At 39.9% G+C, this 19,455-nt stretch overlaps 1 protein-coding gene across 3 annotated transcripts in view; it reads left to right on the top strand.

Annotated features, from left to right (window-relative positions):
- Positions 1-314: 314 nt before the first annotated feature.
- Positions 315-19,455, top strand: part of RFX3 (regulatory factor X3) — a 282,021-nt gene continuing 262,880 nt past the window's right edge. For 2 of the 3 annotated variants that reach the window (XM_044265973.1, XM_044265970.1), the window contains exon 1: positions 315-516. The gene's annotated coding sequence lies outside the window, so the exon portion shown is untranslated. Of the gene's footprint in view, positions 517-852; positions 887-19,455 lie in introns of those variants that run through there. The other variant, XM_044265972.1, reaches the window with a different exon arrangement.

Here is a 19,455-nt window from a genome sequence, read left to right as displayed (position 1 = left end):
ACGCCCCTGCAGCCCCCCTGCTGCCTCGTCAGCGCGAGGAGTAAGCGCACCTCCGAGAGGCCTCTGGGGTGACCTCAGCCCCCGCCAGACCCCAGCGCAGCTCTTCGGAGCCCTTCCTCGGAACCCCGCCTCGCGCTCCCCGCGCCCCCGGCCTCCCCCCCCGCCCCCACACCGCCGGCCACCCCGGTCCGGGCTCGGGGCTGTCCGTCACGGCGCCGAGCCCGCCCCTTCCGGCGGCTCGCCGGGCCCGCCTCCTCCCCTCTTCCCTCCCCACCCCTCCCCGTGCGAGTGTCTCCCTCTCCCTCTCGCTCCCTCTCTCTCTCCCTCTCTCTCTCTTTTGTGAGTTATAGCAACCGTTGCCTTGTGAATCAAGCGCCATAGTCACCGTAGTCCTGGCGACTGTTACCCATCAACAACAACTACTCCTCTCCTCCTCCTCCTCCTCTTCCTCCTCCTCCTCCCCACCACCACCATCTCCATCACCCACCAACAACACCACAATAATCCACAGCCAAGGTGAATATTCTTCGGTCTCTACATGTGTGTGGGAGCGTGTGGCTGCGTGGGAACGCGTGTGTCCGTGCGTGTGTGTGTCCGTGCGCGCGAGCCGAGTGTGGCCGTGCGGGGGTCTCCCTCCTGACCCCGGGGGCGGCCGCGGCGCCGCCGCCGCCGAGGGGCTCCGCGCCCCGGCTTGTTTACAATGGACCGAGCGCGCCGCGGCTGGCTCGGGGGTGTGGGCGCCGCGCCGCCCCGGCCCTCGGCGGCCGCGCGTCAGGGATGGAGCGGGAGCGCCGGAGGCTGCGAGCCGAGCGGGAGAGGGAGCCCCGGCGCCCCGGCGCGGATGCTGGCGCTCTCCCCTCGGTCTGGCTCCGAGGAGGAGGGTCAGGTGAAGGCAGAGGCTGGCTTGCTTTCTTCCTTTAATGCTCGGCTTTCCCCAAGCTGCTGGCTTCCTGCTTCTCTCCAAAGCGAGACCGACCGCAGCGTGCCGGGGGGACCCGAGAGGTGGTGTGTTGTTGTTGTTGTGGTGGTGGTGCACTTGTGGGGCCTCGGTACGGGTTTTGTTATTTTTATCCTCGTACAACGGGGAACTTTTCCCACCGCCTATTCCCTTCCTTTTGGCCCCTCTTTGCCGTGTGCTGAATGGGCTGCTCTGCTTCTGCCATCCTCCGCTGCACGGCTTCTTTTTTTTTTCTTTTAAAACTGTGTTTTCTTTGTGCTGCAAACAGTCTTAATATCCATTCAGCACTCTTCCCTCCCCCCCTCTTCTCCCCCCACACCCCTTGCACACACAGTGAAACCAGGGGCCTCTCCGCTGGGCTCTTCGCTGCCCTGGGAAAGAGATTTTTAAAACAAGTCTCTCTCCTCTCTCTCTTTCTCTCTTTTTTTGGGGTGTGTGTGTGTGTGTGTGTGTGTGCGCGCGCGCGCGTGTGTGCTTGTGATTTAAACCAGATGCGGGGCATCAGTGGTACTTGGGTTAGTAGTTATTGACAGTGCTTTATCCTTCATGTGGAGATGGGAGGGGTGGCCGTGAGGTTCCATTTCACTTTGATGAACCTCCTGGCCCACAGTGGAGTGTTAACAGTTTTCATTGTGGTTAGGAGACGGTGTGTGGGATAAATAGGGAAAAGGGCATCAGGGAGCTTCGTGAGAACTCCGTTTACAATGTTATTTGTGACAGTGGTACTTTAAAGAGTTGTGTTTTATCCCCCCCTCGTCTTCTCTGTTCGTTTTCCTTTGAGAGTTGAAATTGAAGTCAAGTTGTTCATAAAGAATGTATGAAGCTTCTCAACTTGAAACCTGTGTATCTTTCACTTTCTTTGTGGTTGTCAAGATCTAGGCATCTGTGTACTGAACCTCTTCTTTTTTGTTTACTTTTTGGTTTCTTTGGACAGTGACTTCAAGCTGCTGAGGAGAGAGAACTTTTTTTCTTTTTTAGTCTGTCTTTTAAAAATCTGTTTCTCTGTAGATTTGAATACTTATCAGCCCTCCAGTAGTAGGGCTCTTGGCTAGAGGTAACCCAGTTTTACAGATCCTGTAAATTTGTTCCGTCTTTCTGCCTAACGTTTAATTAGTAGCTTATTGGTAAAGAGTTTGTAATGAATGTGTGCTAAAACAGATACAGTGTGCTATTATATTTGCACATATTGAAGTTTCCAATTTGGAATTTTAAAATGCGTATTTAAACAGTCTTCCTTCCCACAGCAAACACATATTGATTTACCTAACAGAGCAGCCTGTGAATAATGTGACAGTATTAATTATTCTTGAGATTGTCAATGAGCAGGTTGGGTAATTGTAACGCCATTAAGGCTAATACTTTGTAAAATAAGAGTTGGGGTTTTCAAAAAACTTCTCCTCTTTCAATTCATTGCCTTGTGATTGCTGTTTTAACTGAGGATGGAAGAAGTCTTTCTCAGAGGACTCAGATTTCTTTATATTCATTCCCCAACCAGGGTTCCATGCAAATCTCTAATACTAACTTGTATTTTTTTTTTTTTTTTCTTCCTGTTCAGATGAGTGTCAAATGCCTGAACACTTTTGGATGGTGAAGCTCGTGGGTCCTATATACTGTCTCTGAAGTTAATAGGAGTTTTGCTGTCTTGAGACAGTTTTAGACCTTATGCCATTTACATAGTACGTTTTCAGCTGAGTGGATTATATGCTTTAATGTTATGGTTTAATATTTTTATTTGCAGTGTCCAGGAACTTTTTTGAGGCAATTCACTCATTACAGTTATCTCAAGTTTTCCATAATTTAGATTTTTCAGTCACAAGTTGATCTGAGAGCAGAACTTAAATTGAATTCTTTTACCCATTTTTAAAAGCACATAGGTGGTATAAAAGTTGCCTTGTAAAAGAGGTGCTTTGGGCTCAAGTATGTCTGTGATATTCGTATGGATTGAGTAAATAGTCCCTAGAAATACTAAGCTGATGATAAATTTTAAAATATAACACAAGGATGAATACTTAGCATTTAGTTTCTTCTTTCTGTGATATTTATCCTAGCGAGAACTATATTTTGTATTGGCATTCTCCTGTGTTCTCAGTTTTTAGACCAATTAAAATCTGTGAAAGTGACCATGCCTTAAAATGAAAGGTATTAAGTAGGAGTTACTTATAACTTGTATTGAATAGCTCAGTGTCTGCGATTCATTGCATGTCCTAATGCCTATCTCAAGCTTTTGAGATTGCTTTGCCTATGAATTTCATTAAATGGTGTAGGCATATTTATGTAGTACAGTTACATGCATAAGATAGTAAACTAAAATGCATTCCTAAAGTGCATCATTCCACAATGTTTTCATAATATGTGGTAGTTATGCCCAATTTAAAAAAGAGCAGTATTCCTCTAGTATTCAGATAATCCTGTATTCAGGTACTCAAAGGGTTTATAGTTTATACATTTAACATCCTTGTACCCTAAACAAATTCAGTGTGGTTAACTTTTTACCATTAAAAAATTAGCAGTTAAATAAATGAGTGAATCATTGATCAAGATAGATTCAGTGCACTATGTAAATGATGATAAGTTACTTTTTGGTAACAGTGTTGATTCTTGAGAAAGCTGATGTTCTGAGAGATTTTCTCTAAACTTCTATCTGAAGAGATTAGCAGATGGAGTATGATATTTGCTCTTCAAATTTTTAAAGTGTAAGTGGGTGTGTTTATTTTTTAAAAGATTTTATTTATTTAAGAGAGAAGGAGAGCATGAGAGGGGGGAAGGGCAGAGGAAGAAGCAGACTCCCTGCTGAGTAGGGAGCCCTCTACAGGACTGGATCCTGGGACTTAAGGATCATGATCTGAGACCAGGCAGTTGCCCAACTAACTGAGCCACCCAGGCGCGTTTTGTGTGTGTGTATGTGTGTGTGTGTGTGTGTATTTAAAAAGGTGAATGTAGCATCATACTATGAGAAGAGTTTAAAAAAAAAAAAATCTTTCCTAAACAGACTAATGGAAGTGTTACTTTGTTCTTGGCATATATAGTCAGATTGTGTTACAAGAAACAAGAATATCAGAGAAGAAAGCTTTTAAATTGTGAAGAGTCTTCAAGGAAGTAAACCTTTAAATTAAAATAAGTCTGCTAGTTGTTTGTTTTTATGCTCAACATTAGAAAAAAATGCTCTATTTCCATTTACTTAAAAGAAAAAACAAAACAACTTAGTTTCCCTAATGGAATCATTTGCCTTTAACTCTTGGGTATAGATTCCCAGTGGCCATGGCAAAACAGATTTTAAATTCCTGTCTGTTCACAGGTGCATAGTGTTCCCATATTTTGGAAATCCGAGATTAAATGGATTTGGCTAAATCTAGCTTGTTAGGGACAGATGGTTGCTTTAAACAGGTGTCACTTTCATTTCTAGTGTATTGTGTTGGGACTTCCAGTGGTTCACAAAGGGGCTGTCTGAAGCAGGTGGCATCCTTCGCTTTTGTCCTTAGTAAAATATACTTTTGGAGTTAGTTATTTTCCTGGGAGCTTTTTCTTTAAGTAGAAATTTTGAACCGTTCAAATTAAGATTCATAATTTAATATAACTTATTTCTGATTATCATTTTATTTTCAGTTGTATAAGTTGCACACCCTTTCACAAAACACATAAAAATTCTTAGAAGTAATGGTAAATTCCCTTTGAATCAGAAAAAGTACTCCTGAGCACTTGCACAATCCATTAAAATTATCTGCAGCAAAAAGCCAAGGCAGATTTAAATAAAGTAAAATTTGGTTAACATGACAGGCCATGCCATCCTTAAAGAATTTTTTTGACAACATTATTATAATTTGAATGAAAAGTGTTGGCAACCAGTATTGTTTTTGTTTGTTCACTATTTTAAATATTTTCAAACTAAAACATTTTCCTGACCTACTTCAGTTGTTACTATAGCATTTTTAGTGGTCTTTTTAAGTGAAAATTGTTTTTAAGCATTAACGTTTGAAAAATATGTACTGGAGTAAATAAAAGAGTATCAACCTATTGATTTCTAAGGTTCATTTTTACTTTGAGTCTATCCTTTTTTGTGGGAATTTTATACGTCTTAGAGTAGATGCAGCAGAGGGTGCTGTGCTGTTTGCAACATGAGATTATCACTACTAAAAATGTGAACTGATTAGAACTTTTATTTAAAGAAAAAATGTTAATTATATATGCATTCAAGCATATAATAGCCTTATTTCTATTGAGTTTAAATTTAATATGCTGTCTTAATTGGCAGTTTTGTACCAAAGCCTGTCTCTGTACGGGTATAATACGTATTAGCACAGCATAAAATAGTATCAAGATTGATACTTTGGCATAGTTTGAATGTCAGCATTAGTCCTTTACATATATACACTGAACACCTTCCTATGCAGGTCTGTCAATCTCTGTCTCAAAAATTTAGGTTAACCTGAGAAACTTAGTATTTTGGCAGTGTGGGTCTATACTCTGTAGATTGGGTATTATTGGCACATATCAATATATGGTATATTCTTTAAATGTTCTTATATGGCATAATTAATAATATGCTTTTATAGAATGATTTTTAAAAAACTGCCTCAAAAGTCTAAGTGGTAATAATATTTGTCAGGCTAATTAAATCAACAGCAATAATAATACTGAAAAATTGTCTGGAGAATTCAGTCCCCACTTGAGGCTGTTTGAGTAGTAGTCTTGTTTGACTATTTAATTTGACTTTATTATCTGAAGTTTTCGATTCTTTGCCCTACTCTCTGCCATATGTTTCTAAACTAGAAGTGGTTGGATATTGTTTTCTGTATCTGAGTACTTGTTTAGCGGGATTTTTTTAGGAGAAACATTGAATCCAATCGCTTGGGCTCTTCTTGCATCATTGATATTGCTCCTTTTTCCTCCTTCGGCAGCATATACTCTAAAAGACAAATACTGAAATAGTGGTAGTCAGTGTCTTTCTCAACTAAGATTAGAAAGATATCGTTATATAAGTTTTAATCCTCTTCAGATGACAGATTTTTGGATTGAACTATACTATTATCCCACATTTAACTACAATCAGCAAAATGTGGTATTTTTTAAAAGTCCCTTTATAAGAAACTGTACTTCATGTGTTGGAATGTCAAAAAGAATCAGGAACATCAATAGAGAGTAACGGTTTTTAAGCATGGCTTTTATTAAAACAGATTAGGCATTTTTCTTTTATATTGTGGTCTTGCAATTTACCAGTTAGTTTCTGCCATTAAGATTTTTAAAGTGTATGAGATTGTTTTAAAACCTTTGTGTTGGAAGTTTTATATTTTTTATCAAGGTACCGGATGTACTTAATGAAAACAAATCAGTTAAAAATGGCAACAGATTTAGAGTACCAAGTAGGTACTTTGTCCGTTAAAGAGAGTGATGGGATAAGGATATTGGCTCTGAACACAGGGTTTCAGATGGTCTTATTACCTGTGGGACCTCGGACAAGTTATTGAGTTTAACTTAGCCTCAGTTTTCTCATCTGGGAAATAGGATCAGTGTGACCTGCCTTACAGGGTTTTGTGAAGGTTGACAATAATTCATGTAAGTGCTTTGCTCAGTATTTGATACAGAGCACATGCTCAATACACCTTGATTCTTATTATGAGAGACTGTTGAGGAGATAACTTTTTAAATCTTTGCCATCTGAAAGTTCTTTTGAAATGTTCCTGATCATCTCCTCAGTGGGCCCTAAGTTTTGAAAGATTTTGCCCAGTAATGTACACTCATTAAATAACCATTCTCTCCTCCCCAAAGACATGAAGCTGTTTGGATTACTGTGAAATTTGGGTTACTACTTGATAACCAGTCTTGTTATTACACTGAATTAATAGCATGTTAGCCCAAAGTTATGTTTTAGTTCTACTCTGCAGCCTTATTATAATGGCATTCTTTTCCTGCATTTGGATGAATCTCCTGGTCCAGGGATCTCAGACTGAGAATTCATAATGCAACATTTCTTAAACTCATACAATTCCCATTGTCCATTTTGTTGTCCAATTTATATTTTCCTTTTCACATCTGTTATACATGAATCCATTTGAAAACATCTTGTGCCCTTTTTATAGACTTTATAAAAATGTAGTCGTTAATATATAATGACAATAAATAACTGTATAAAGATGAGTTCATTGAGGAATTATTCTGCGGGTTTATAATGCACTGCTGAGAATTGTTATCTTACTAAGGGTTGGAAAATGTGCGAGGTCACCACTTGTATACCGGTAGCAGTAAGTAATTTCGGAATAATTTGCCAACCCCAATCTTGAGGTGTGAAGTAACCTTGGAAGGTTATGCAGTAAAACATAATGTGAAAAATGTCATCTTGGGTGCTCTTTCCTTGGCTTTCCAAGATGTTTAAAGAAACAGTTGGCTGCATTATTGTCTCTAATGTCACGATTGAGTCATTTGCTCTATATCTTTTTTTCTTCTAAGCACTTTGATTGAGATTGACCCCCCCCCCCATTTTAGAGTGATCTAGATTAGCTAGTCCTGATCTTTCTCAAACTGGAAATGTGATTTATACACCCATTTGAAAGTTGACTCAAAACCGCGTGCCCTCTTTCTTGCTGAAGCCTTGTGTAACCACAGCACGGCGTTTCTGCCTGCCTTGCTCAGCTTACCTGTTCTCATTCTCTCCACTCCTGCTAAGTGTTTAATTATATGACTCCTTTTACGTTATTTTTATAGACAATTAGTCCCAATATATGAAGTAGCAGCTCTCAGCTCAGCCGTCTCCTCCGCTGCTTTATTTCCAGTGAATTTCACACCCATTTAAAAAGGAACTTTGGGGAAAAAGCCAGGGAGCGTGACTGAGATGACAAGGTTATCCCGTCGTTGTTTTCTTACAGGTTCTATCAGTCTGACTGGCCTCTTGAGCAAATACATATCCTTGTTCCACTAATGATGTAACCTGAGCCTGATTTTGCTGCAGGAGGCTCCCGTCCTCGCCCTGGCTAGGTACTGGCCTCTGGCTAAGCGCTTTAGTTGAAATCTCTCGTCTGGCCCCCAAATATTACGTTTGCGCATCCCGTACGTCAGCCCACTGCGGACTCTTAACCCCTAGATACTTGTCCTCACTGCTTTTGTTAGAGGCTGCGATACCCAGTCAGGGCTGCTTGCCTTTGCTTCGCTTGGTCAGGACGACCAGAGACGTTCTTGATCCTGTTGAGGCAGAAATGGGGAAGGGCTGGTAGGAGCTGAGCCCGGGAAAAGCAAGAGCGGGGCGGCTCGCCTGAAAATGAAAGTGCAGGGGCTGGTGAGAGGGGACAGATCTGTGGAGGGGTGTGGATGGGCAGAGGAGAGAGGGGGTGACGCTGTGAAACACAGGTCTTCCCAAGTGCCGGCCAAAGGACGGGGCAGAAGAGAGAACCCAGGTCTGTTGGGGGACTCGGACCCCACCCGGGGGGACAGGACCTTTGCCTGTGAGGCCCGAGGCTGCTCACTTCCGCCCTCCGGGTCTCAGTTGCTGTGTCTGTAAAATGAAACACTAGGGCTCTGTGCTCTCCCCGGCCCTCCGAGCTCGGATAGTCTAGGATTCCAAGGCAGGACTGGCACTGGCCAGAGGGGAACACGACAGTAACAGGCAGCCAGGGACTGGTGTTTCCTTGACCGATGGCCCGAGAGGCTGGCCTTTTGCTGGCCTTTTCTTTCTTCTGCTAAGAGCAACAGGGAAGGAAAACCCAGAGCCTGGGTCAAGCATAATGGCCGTAGCTGGGGCTCAGTCTCAGAAGGTTCCACCGTTTCAGTGGCCCCCAAGGGGAGCCGTGGCCAAGTGCCCCGGTTTGCTCACCCACCTAGGAGTTAGCTGAGCCCCACGGCTCGCTCCCGCCGAGCCAGCTCCGCTCTGTCTGTGCCAGACGAGTGTCTGACAGTTGGGGCTCCTGCCTGTTGCTCTCCGATGAGATATTTAAAACGGGACATAATTTCCCAAGTCTGTGGACAGGCAGTGTGATGGAGAGAGGGAGAGAGGGAGAGACAGACAGAGAAGGAGGGGGGTAGCGTGAGCTCTCCCATCAGAAGCAATAAAAATTCAGGTTTCTGTTTCTCATTTGTCAGCATTTCTCCCCCAGTTATTATAGCCTTGACTTTTTCTCTTTATGCTGTTCAGCTGCTTTTGAAAAGAGCTAAAGTCCTGTCAAGGAGTCCGGGCAAGTGCCTTTGGATTACTTCAGGGCCCTGCTCTGGGAAGCATTCCCCTCGTCTCCGCTTGTATTCTTTTCTGTTTCTCCATTGGTGATACTGCTTTCTTTCCCTCAGTCTTGTTTATACTTAAATAAGCATTCTTTTTATTCAGGTTTGGTGGCCGAAAAAATGATGTGTCTTTTGGTCAAGGAGTATGCTTTTTCGTAAGATTTTAATGTCAGTTTGGCAACTAGACTTCAAGATTTTAGAGCATTGCGGACTGCGGAAAGAGGCATCTCTTGCATTAGTTCAAGATAAGTCTTTTGTCCTGCCATATCTCACCTCTTTTACCAGTCTAATAACTATACAGACGACTAATAGATTATAATGATTGTTGCTTTTAAAACTATTTTTGAATGATTGTTTTCATATTGATTTATATGAACATATTCAAGTGTCTGAACCATGTCCAGATTCCAGTATTTGATAGCTTTCCGTAATTTCAAATGTAATAACTATTGTTCTTAAACATGTATCTGGTCTTCTTTAGTCTCAGTCATCATAGTTTCTTTCAATATGCAAAACCATTTTAGAAAGTCCTTGCTTATCACTCGTTTCTTTCTCCCATGCTTTAGTTGTGGGACGGTGGGTGAGGGAGGTTACTGGAGAGAGGCAGGAAGAAGAGATACGTTTAGAAATCGTATGCTGTTTTCATTGTTAAATACCAGTGCACCGTGTACTTACCCAGTCCTTTTTTCTGGACTGGGAGGTTTTGGTGGGAGTGGGGCTTGAAGGGGGAACTGTGGACATGGGGGAGGGGGGACAGAAGTGACTCAGGACATCCAGTGTTTCTTCCAGTTCTCTTTGCTTTTCAGCTGTAGTGTTGTACCGAGTACCCGTACTTTTGTGAGGATAGGTTCTTATTATTTTCTGCTTATCAGTGATCCTTTTCTCTTAAATGCTTCCTCTCTCTGTATATGCCTCTCCCTTAGTGCATTGGTAGATGTGCAATAATACTCTTCTAAGGGGCCTCTATTGTGATTTGGTCAAGCACAGGTTTTTGGAAGGTAGGAATAAAAGAAAGGAGTACTGTGAAGATCTGATTTGTGTGCCGGATGATGGAAATGATGTTTCTCTCCATTTTACTTTGGGTAGATGTGTTACTTTGCAGTAGAACCTTGGTTCCCCCCCCCCCGCCCCCCGCTCCTATTAAGGTTGACATTTTAAAGAACCAAAGAGTACACTCTGTCACATCACGCTTTCACTGATGGGTATCTGATTATGTCTGATGACAGTCTTGGAGATGAGTTTTAATGAAGTGTCAGTGTAAAGGTCATTAATAAAAAAACACATGAAAAGATACTCTCCTAGTGGTCTTAAAATCACCTTTACCATCATTTTACATGTACAGTATGTGTTTTGATGTGGCATAATGAAAACCCAACAGGAAGAAACTAATACACAGGCAGCAGATAAAGTTAGAATTCTTTGCTTTATAACAAGGTCACATTGCATGTCTTCAAATGATATTTTAAAACATTTTTGTTTAAAAAGTCATTTTATATTTTTAGGATGGACATATATTAAGAGAAATAGAATTTAGTGTATATATTGTGTTTTGTGTACATGTGTGTTTGTATATGTGTAGGTCTTTAGAAAGTCATTTCAATGTATGTTTTGCTTGGTGTTTCAGAACTTTGGTCAGTACAATATTTGCTCACCAGTATTTGCATTATACGTATCTTGTAACAATATTAGGAGCCACTCCAGTGCTGTTTTTCTTGAGGCAGAGAAAAGTGAGGGAAATATTCGATTCAAGTTCTTTGAATGACCTCCGTGTGATTTGGGGACAACTTTCAACCGTGCTTCACATTTTAGGAAGATTTTTAGAGGCTACCTTTAGTTTACAAAGGCCATAAAATGCTGAAGTTGAATTCATTCCAGTTAAAGACAGAAATTGTAAATCATTCCAATTATGGTAGATTAAGATGTTATACTGCTGGATCAACATTTGATCTGTTCCTTTATTTTTAGAAGTCTGCCGAGTTTTGAAATTTAAAACCTTTTAAATAATGTTGAATGAGTCGCGCTCTATAATAGATGTGGCTTCATATTTCAGCAAAGGTTTGAGAGCCATATGGCTTGGAAGTGAGGTGGGATTTTGTTTCTGAAATTGGAAGGTGATGTATTTTAATATTTTGATGGGTTAGACTTCCTGGAACATTGAATAGCTTTGATAGAAATGCAAGGGATGGTGGACTAGAGCTGTAGGTCAGAGTATTGGTGAGACGAGGTCACAGTAGCCGTCCAGAAACTTGACTCACCTCCAGTCCTGGTGCCCTTGGTAAACTTTGAAATAAAAGCTTCTTGCTTGGAGATTTAAAGTTTCTTATTTTGTTGTGTTTTTGTTAATTTTCATTGCTGTCTGGAATTTCCCAATCCCACAGCACAGTCTTGTGACGCATTTTACGTGGGCTTTGGAAGTTCCAGTTTACCTTTTGGTTTATAAACCTTAGAAAGAATGCCAAGAGATGATACCCAATGCCCAGAACAACACCCTGATCTGAAGGAATAGGGTAAGAATGAGGGTGAATCGGGGAAATCTGAAATTTGATTCAAAAGCGTGCTAGCAGGTAATTGGGTACGTTTGTCTGTAAGCTTGTAGTTCTATGCCATTGCCCTTAGCTTTATTTTTGGATGAGGAATTAAAGGATTTATATCAATTGGTATTTAGTGTGTGTACTATTTTGGTTAATTTAGGAATCCTGGAAACTCAGGGTTTCATTGGGTTTTCGGGACTATTTTGAAAGAAAAGGGAAAAATAAGGTATTAGACCCGAGTTACATATTCCCAACTGTGTGAACATATTTCTTAAGGATTCAAATTGTAGAGGGCTATAGAAATGACAGAGATTTTATTTGGGAATGAAAAAGGGTGAAAGGGTCGAAGGAGATATTGAAAATATAGGTAGATGAAAATAGTGAAGAATTCTAAAATAGAGATAAAAATAAAGTGGATAAATCAGAGTTTGATTGGCGAGATATTTGTTGGATGAACGGTGGTTGTTTTGCCTTAGTGTGATTTTGACTAATAGGAGATGCTTGTACTTTGTTGAAAATGTTTTTAATATTTTGTTGAAGATATTTATAGTAAGGCTGTGTGGTCTTTAACTGTTATTGCTTGGGATTTAACTTTTACTCAGTGTTGTAGGTAGAAAAGCATTAAGTTGAGATGTATTGGAGTTTCCTTGCAGTTATTTTATTATTACAAAGTTATATAATAGTATTATATGAAATATACAAAGTTAATATATTTGACTGGGATCTCATTAGCTTAACTGAAGCAGTTTACATTTGCGAAGCCAATATATAGTGGAAAACTGTATACCGGGGCGCCTGGTGGTTCAGTTGGTTAAGCATCTGCCTTCAGCTCAAAGCATGATTCTAGGGTCCTGGGATGGAGCCCTGAGTTGGGCTCCCTGGTCAGTGGAGAGCCTGCTTCTCCTCCCTCTGCCCTCACCCCCTGCTGTGTGCGTGCTCTCTCTCTCTCTCTTTCTCTCTCTCTCTGTCCGTCCCTCTCTCACTTGCCCTTGCTCTATCTCAAATAAATAAAATCTTAAAAAAAAGAAAGAAAACTGTATACCATAAATGTATGTAGACTTAAAACTTCCTTATTTCAGAATTTTAAAAACTTACATTGAAGTAGAGCAGTATAATTAAACCCCATGTGCCCAACACATGTACTTGACAATTCATACCTTCTGTTATTCTTACAGCTATATAATTTGAAATATTTGTTCATTAAAATAAACTTGAATCCTTCCTTATTCTGAAAAAATTTAAATTTAACTTCAAGAAAGACTCAATGGAGATTTAAAACGATGCTTACATTCTGTTTGAGGCAGAATGGTTGAGAGTGATTGATCTTTATCAACCCTCATGTCGTTTCTTCTCAGAATAACATTTCTAAATCAGGAAGTTTGTTCTCAGTTATTTGTCAAGTGTTTTGCTTAGTAATTCCAGGCTCTCCTACTTGAAATCTGACCTATCAGTATAGAAGGGAGCGAACACAAGGACAGTAGCTCGTGTTTGCAGGACAGAGGAAGACAGCCGTGTGAGATACACCTCTCAGAGGTGAAATGGTGTTAATCTTTTGTGCATCTTTCTTGTAACCTGTGTGTAAGTAGATTTGGGTGAACCGTTAGAACCATTCTGTAAGTTGATCAGGGAAGAGAACTAACTACTAAGATATTCCGTTCAAAGTTAGCAGCTCTGTTACAGGACATAATGGAACATAAAGAAAGAGACATCCGTTGTTGAGAGCTAATATACTGATAACTTAGGCCAGCGTTCAAAGCAGTTTAACATCTGATTCATTGCCTCAGGGAATGAAGAGCGCTCCTCAGTTTTTTTATTTGACTGAGGTCAGGTACTAAAGAAGCTTATTTTCTAATGCTAGAGTCTAGAGCAGAAAAAAGAAATCCATTATTCATGTTGGAGATTATTCTGTAATGAGCAGACTAATATGTATAACAAACAATGATTAATGGCATTTTAATAAACAACACAAAATGTAGACCTAAGTCTCTTTATTTGAAAGCTGATGTTTTCTTGTTGTTTAAATTTAATTAAATGAATAAGGCATGAAGAAGTAAATTCATTACATTAAATAAGGCTTGCATTTTTTAGTTATGTAATTTTAATGGCTAAGCTTCTCTCTGAACCAAAAGGTTCCATACAGGGGCGCCTGGGTGGCTCAGTTGATTAAGCATCTAACTCTCGATTTTGACTCAGGTCATGGTGTCAGGGTCCTGGGACCGAGCCCCGAGTTTGGACTCTGCGCTGGGTGTGGATCCTCCTTATGATTCTCCCTCTCCCTCCTGCTTCCCCTTCTCTTTCTTCCCTCTCTTTAAAAAAAAAAAAAAAAAAAAGACAAAAGATTCAATAGAAATATATATGACTTAATAAAACATATTGGCAGTGTTTTAAAATATTTCTGCTACAGGTGACTGCTAACCAGACAGAATGGTAAAATTATATAAAATATACAGAGTGATTACTAATTAAATGATCTTATCCCATAACTAAACTACCATTTCTTTTCTCAAAGGGTTATAGTTAATTCTTTCTGCCATTAAGAAACATTTAAGTTATAGATTCTAATAACATTTAAATTACTAGATTCTCATATATTGAAGCTTTCCAAAAGTAGAGCGAAGATGTGATGTATGTAAGAGAATGCCAGTATAAAGCTTAATCAGCCAGTGTTTGAATAAAGCATAAATGTAACCTTGCAAAACAAATGATGGAGCACACGTTAATTTCACTCGCACTTACACAGAAGATTGTATTGCGAACTTAATGCAACATCAGTGTAAACATTATTTGTGATAACGTGTTCTGTGCTTTTTAGATACCTCAGAATCAAAGTATAATTTTACTTGGCTTTTTGTTATTTTACCGTCAATATAGTGTCAGTAAAAGCACTGGTAATTTTATTCTAGCGTTTAAAAGTTTTTTTAAAAATGTGACTGTTCCATTTATGTCCTATGACGTACTCAAAAAACAAGCCATTTTCAATGTGAAAATGTAATAATGGTCCACTTACTGTATATTGGAGTAACTTCCCAAGAGCGAACGACTTAATATTCTAGCTTGGAAGAACACCTTGTACAGAAAAGCTTTATCCAGGAATTGTGGTTTCAGAACCTGACCCTGTGTGCAGACCAGTTAAGCTTTCGGGTCTGGAGCTGGAACCTCAGATCCCCCCGTGATAGGTGTCCTCCTCCCTCGGGCTCCAGTTCAGCCTCTCTCCCTGTTTCTGCTTAATTGTTCTACTGCCTTCTTCCGCTGTACCTTTAGTGTGTCTGGCTCTGCACAGCTGACCAAAGGGGTCATCCAGGGTGCTAGAGTAGAGATGAGAGACGTGAAAAAGTCTGTCCTTAGCGCTGCACACATGCTTCCAAACGGCACAAATATGTGGGATTCCATCAGACATAATTAGGATATTTTATTTTAGAATCAGAAATTTTTAGTTGGAACAGACTTTAGAGGTTAGGTAGGCCAATTTCCTCCCCACACTTATTTTATTTTTTTGTAGAAAAAGCAAATTAAAGTTTTATAATCCCATAAGGTTTGAATACATATCTTAATTTTTTATTATTTCCAACTGTAAGTGTTGGCATACAGATCATTCCTTAATTGCTTTGTTTTAGAAGGACATAGAAGTCAAATTTTAAAATATTTTTCCTAATCATAAATAGGCTGAATATTAAGGGAAAATACCATTTTTCCTAGATTTTTTAAAACCAGAATGTTCTACACGTTTGGATTTCTCCTTGCTGGGTGTAGTGACGTATGTCGTGATCAGTATATTTGCGTAAATAATCTCACACTGGGCTTGAGCCTCTACCTTCTTGATGAGGGTAATGGTGGTACTAATCGTCCTCACGATCTTTGTAAAAAAAAGGTGAATTATTAATTTTAAAAACTGAAACACTTATTCCTGTAGGTCACCCCTACAGAGCAAAAGTAAAATGCTGGCAGCTGATGTCAGTGGTACAAGCTGAGACTTGCCCAGCTGGGCTCTAAAGGTGTTGCAGTGCTCAGTGAGAGCCAACAGAATGAAAATGTGCAGGGACCGCCCTTTATTCCATAGCAACCGGAAGCCGCACCAGCAGTCAGGTTATTGGATGATTTCTCATTTCCTTAATCTGAATTTTTGGAAGGATATGTTGTTTACTGATTAATAGTAGGAGACTGGCAGGAGTGAGTAATTACCAAGATTTTGCCTTATTTTATTGTGTGTGTGTGTGTGTGTGTGTGTTATGTAAGTACATCTGTGAGGTCACACTTGAACTTAGTTTTGGTGCCCTGTTTCATGGTAAAGGTGCACGATCTGAGCACTAATCCTGTTGATTATTTGAAACCATCCATCCAAGAGAGACCAAGAAAATGACAAATAACTGAACTTCCGAGCAGCAGCAACCTGATGCTCTTACCAGCCTCCTTTGTGGTACCAAATCTGAAAGGATACATTTATATAAAACAGGAGTCGGTTTCCTATAGGGGAAAACCATTTGTCATTTGCTCTTAACAAGGTAAGTCCCCGGGGACAAACCTTTCTTGTAAAACTGTTCCCTTTGGATTTATCTTCACCTTCAGTAAAAAGAGATATGATAAACAAAGGTATGATGAAATATTAGTTAGCTCTTGCATTTTTGCCTAGAAGTTCCTCATTCTTAGTCTTCATTTTTTTTTTTTTTTTAAATTTAATGCTACAGTTTCATCTGAATTGAGACACTCAGAATATAATGTGTTAAATTGAACTTACTCTTTGTTGAATGAAGAAAAAAGTTTTTTTGGGGGCGGGGGTTGGAGAGCTAAATCATTTACTTTGGAGTAAACTGTATTCCTGATCTGCCAACGTACCTGCTGGTTGGAAGGAAAAATACAAATGTTAAGGTAATTCAGATGAAAAGAGAGTGCTAGATTCTTGAAAGTCTTAAACTGAGATTTGAATATAGAGATTCAGTTACCGTAGTACCTAAATACTTGGCTGCTGTATTCGTTGGATATAAAGGGGAATTATCTAGTACATGGGATATATTCTTTATATTTTATGAATTTATCATCTAGATAAAATTTTATTGAAAGTGTTTCTAAATATGAATTAATGGAATCCTCCAAAAAGAAGAAGGTACTTGGGATGTTTTATTATTTTTGTTTTTAATTTTTTTATTAAGTTAGTCACCATACAGTACCTCATTAGTTTTTGATGTAGTGTTCCATGATTTGTTGTTTGTGTTTGTGTACCCAGTGCTCCATGCAATCCGTGCTCTCCTTAATACCCGTCACCAGGCTAACCCATCCTCCCACCCAACCCCCCAAAACCCTCAGCCTGTTTCCTGGAGTCCATAGTCTCTCATAGTTCATGTCCACCTCTAATTTTTGCCCCCTTCATTTTTCCCTTCCTTATCCTAATGTCCTCCATGTTATTCCTTATGCTCCACGAGTAAGTGAAACCATATGATAATTGTCTTTCTCTGCTTGACTCATTTCACTTAGCATAATCTCCTCCCGTCCCAACCATGTTGATACAAAAGCTGGATATTCATCCTTCCGATGGCTGAATAATATTCCATTGTAGATACAGACCACATCTTCTTTATCCATTCATTTGTTGAAGGGCCTCTCAGCTCCTTCCACAGTTTGGGTATTTGTGGACATTGCTGCTATGAACCTTTGGGTGAATGTGCCTCTTCTTTTCACTACATCTGTATCTTTGGGGTAAATAACCAGTAGTGCAGTTGCTGGGTTATAGGGTAGCTCTATTTTTAAATTTTTGAGGAATCGCTACACTGTTTTCCAAAGTGGCTGTACCAATTTTTCATTCTCACCAAAGGTGTAAGACGGTTTCCCTTTCTCTACCCCCTTTACATTTGTTGTTACTTGCCTTGTCAATTTTTGCCATTCTGACTGGTGTAAGGTGGTATCTCAGTGTGGTTTTGATTTGAATTTCCTTGATGGCTAATGATGTTGACATTTTTTTCATGTGTCTGTTAGCCATTTGTATGTCTTCTTTGGAGAAGTGTCTGTTCATGTCTTATGCCCATTTTTTGACTTACTTGTTTTTTGGGTGTTGAGTTTGAGAAGTTCTTGATAGATCTTGGATACCAGCCCATTACTTATAGTGTCATTTGCAAATATCTTCTCCCATCCCATGGGTTGTGTCTTTGTTTTGTTGACTGTTTCCTTTGATGTGCAGAAGCTTTATATCTTGATGAATTCCCAAAAGTTCATTTTCACTTTTTCCCTTGTCTTTGGAGACGTGTCTTCAAAGAATTTGCTGTGGTCAGTGTTGAAGAGGTTACTGCCTATGTTCTTCTTTAGGATTTTTTTTTTTTTTTTAAGATTTTATTTATTTATTTGACATAGAGAGACAGTGAGAGAGAGCATGAGCGAGGAGAAGGTCAGAGGGAGAAGCAGACTCCCCGTGGAGCTGGGAGCCTGATGCGGGACTCGATCCGAGAACTCCGGGATCATGACCTGAGCCGAAAGGCAGTCGTCCAACCAACTGAGCCACCCAGGATTTTGAAGGATTCCTGCCTCATGTTGAGGTCTTCCATCCCTTTAGAGTATATCTTTGTGTGTGGCATAAGTGAACGGTTGAGCTTCCTTCTTCTGTATATAGCTGTCCAATTTTCCCAGCACCATTTATTGAAGAGTGTCTTTTTTTCCATTGGTTATTTTTTCCTGATTTGTCAAAGATGAGTTGACCATAGAGTTGAAGGTCCATTTCTGGGCTCTCTATTCTGTTCCATTGATCTATGTGTCTGTTTTTGTGCTAAGAACCATGCTGTCTTTGTGATCACAGCTTTGTAATAGAGCTTGAAATCAGTAAACCAGATGCCCCCAGCTTTGTTTTTCTTTTTCAACATTTCCTTGGCGATTCGGGGTCTTCTCTGGTTCCATACAAATTTTAGGATTGTTTGTTCCAGCGCTTTGAAAAAATGCCATTGGTATTTTGATCGGGATGGCGTTGAAAGTACAGGTTGCTCTGGGCAGGATAGACATTTTAACAATGTTTGTTCTTCTGATCCATGAGCATGGAATGTTTTTCCATCTTTTTGTGTCTTCTTCAATTTCTTTCATAAGTGTTCTGTAGTTTCTAGAGTATAGATCCTTTACCTCTTTGGTTAATTTTATTCCAAAGTATCTTATGGTTTTTGGTGCTATTGTAAATGGAATCAATCCCCAAATTTCTCTTTCTATAGTTACATTGTTAGTATATAGGAAAGAAACTGATTTCTGTGCATTGATTTTGTATCCTGCCCCATTACTGAATTTTTTTTTTTAAAGATTTTATTTATTTATTTGACACAGAGAGAGAGAGAGAGAGAGACAGTGAGAAAGGGAATACAAGCAGGGAGAATGGGAGAGGGAGGAGCAGGTTTCCTGTTGAGCAGGGAGCACAATGTGGGACTTGATCCCAGGACCCGGGGATCATGACCTGAGCTGAAGGCAGATGCTTAATGACTGAGCCACCCAGGTACCCCACACATTACTGAATTGCTGTATGAGTTCTAGTAATTTGGGATGGTCTTTTGGGTTTTCCACATACAGTATCATGTCATGTGCGAAGAGAGGGTGTTGGACTTCTTCTTTGCCAAGGGACGTTTTCAAGTAGCCCAGAGTTTTCTGTTTCTTCAGGTCAGTATATTTTAGGATTGCTCCTTGCCTACTCCACAGAATTGAATAGTATTTAAGAAATATTCACCATTTAGGAAATATTCACCAAGTGCCGTAAAACCACGATAGTGCTGTTAGGAAGCTCACAGTCTAGTGTACGTTTCCAAACTCACACTC

This window comes from Neovison vison, chromosome 9, assembly GCF_020171115.1.
Source record: "Neovison vison isolate M4711 chromosome 9, ASM_NN_V1, whole genome shotgun sequence".
Lineage (NCBI taxonomy): Eukaryota > Metazoa > Chordata > Mammalia > Carnivora > Mustelidae > Neogale > Neogale vison.
Note: the sequence above shows the minus strand (reverse complement) of the source record. Positions and strands in the feature narration are given on the sequence as shown.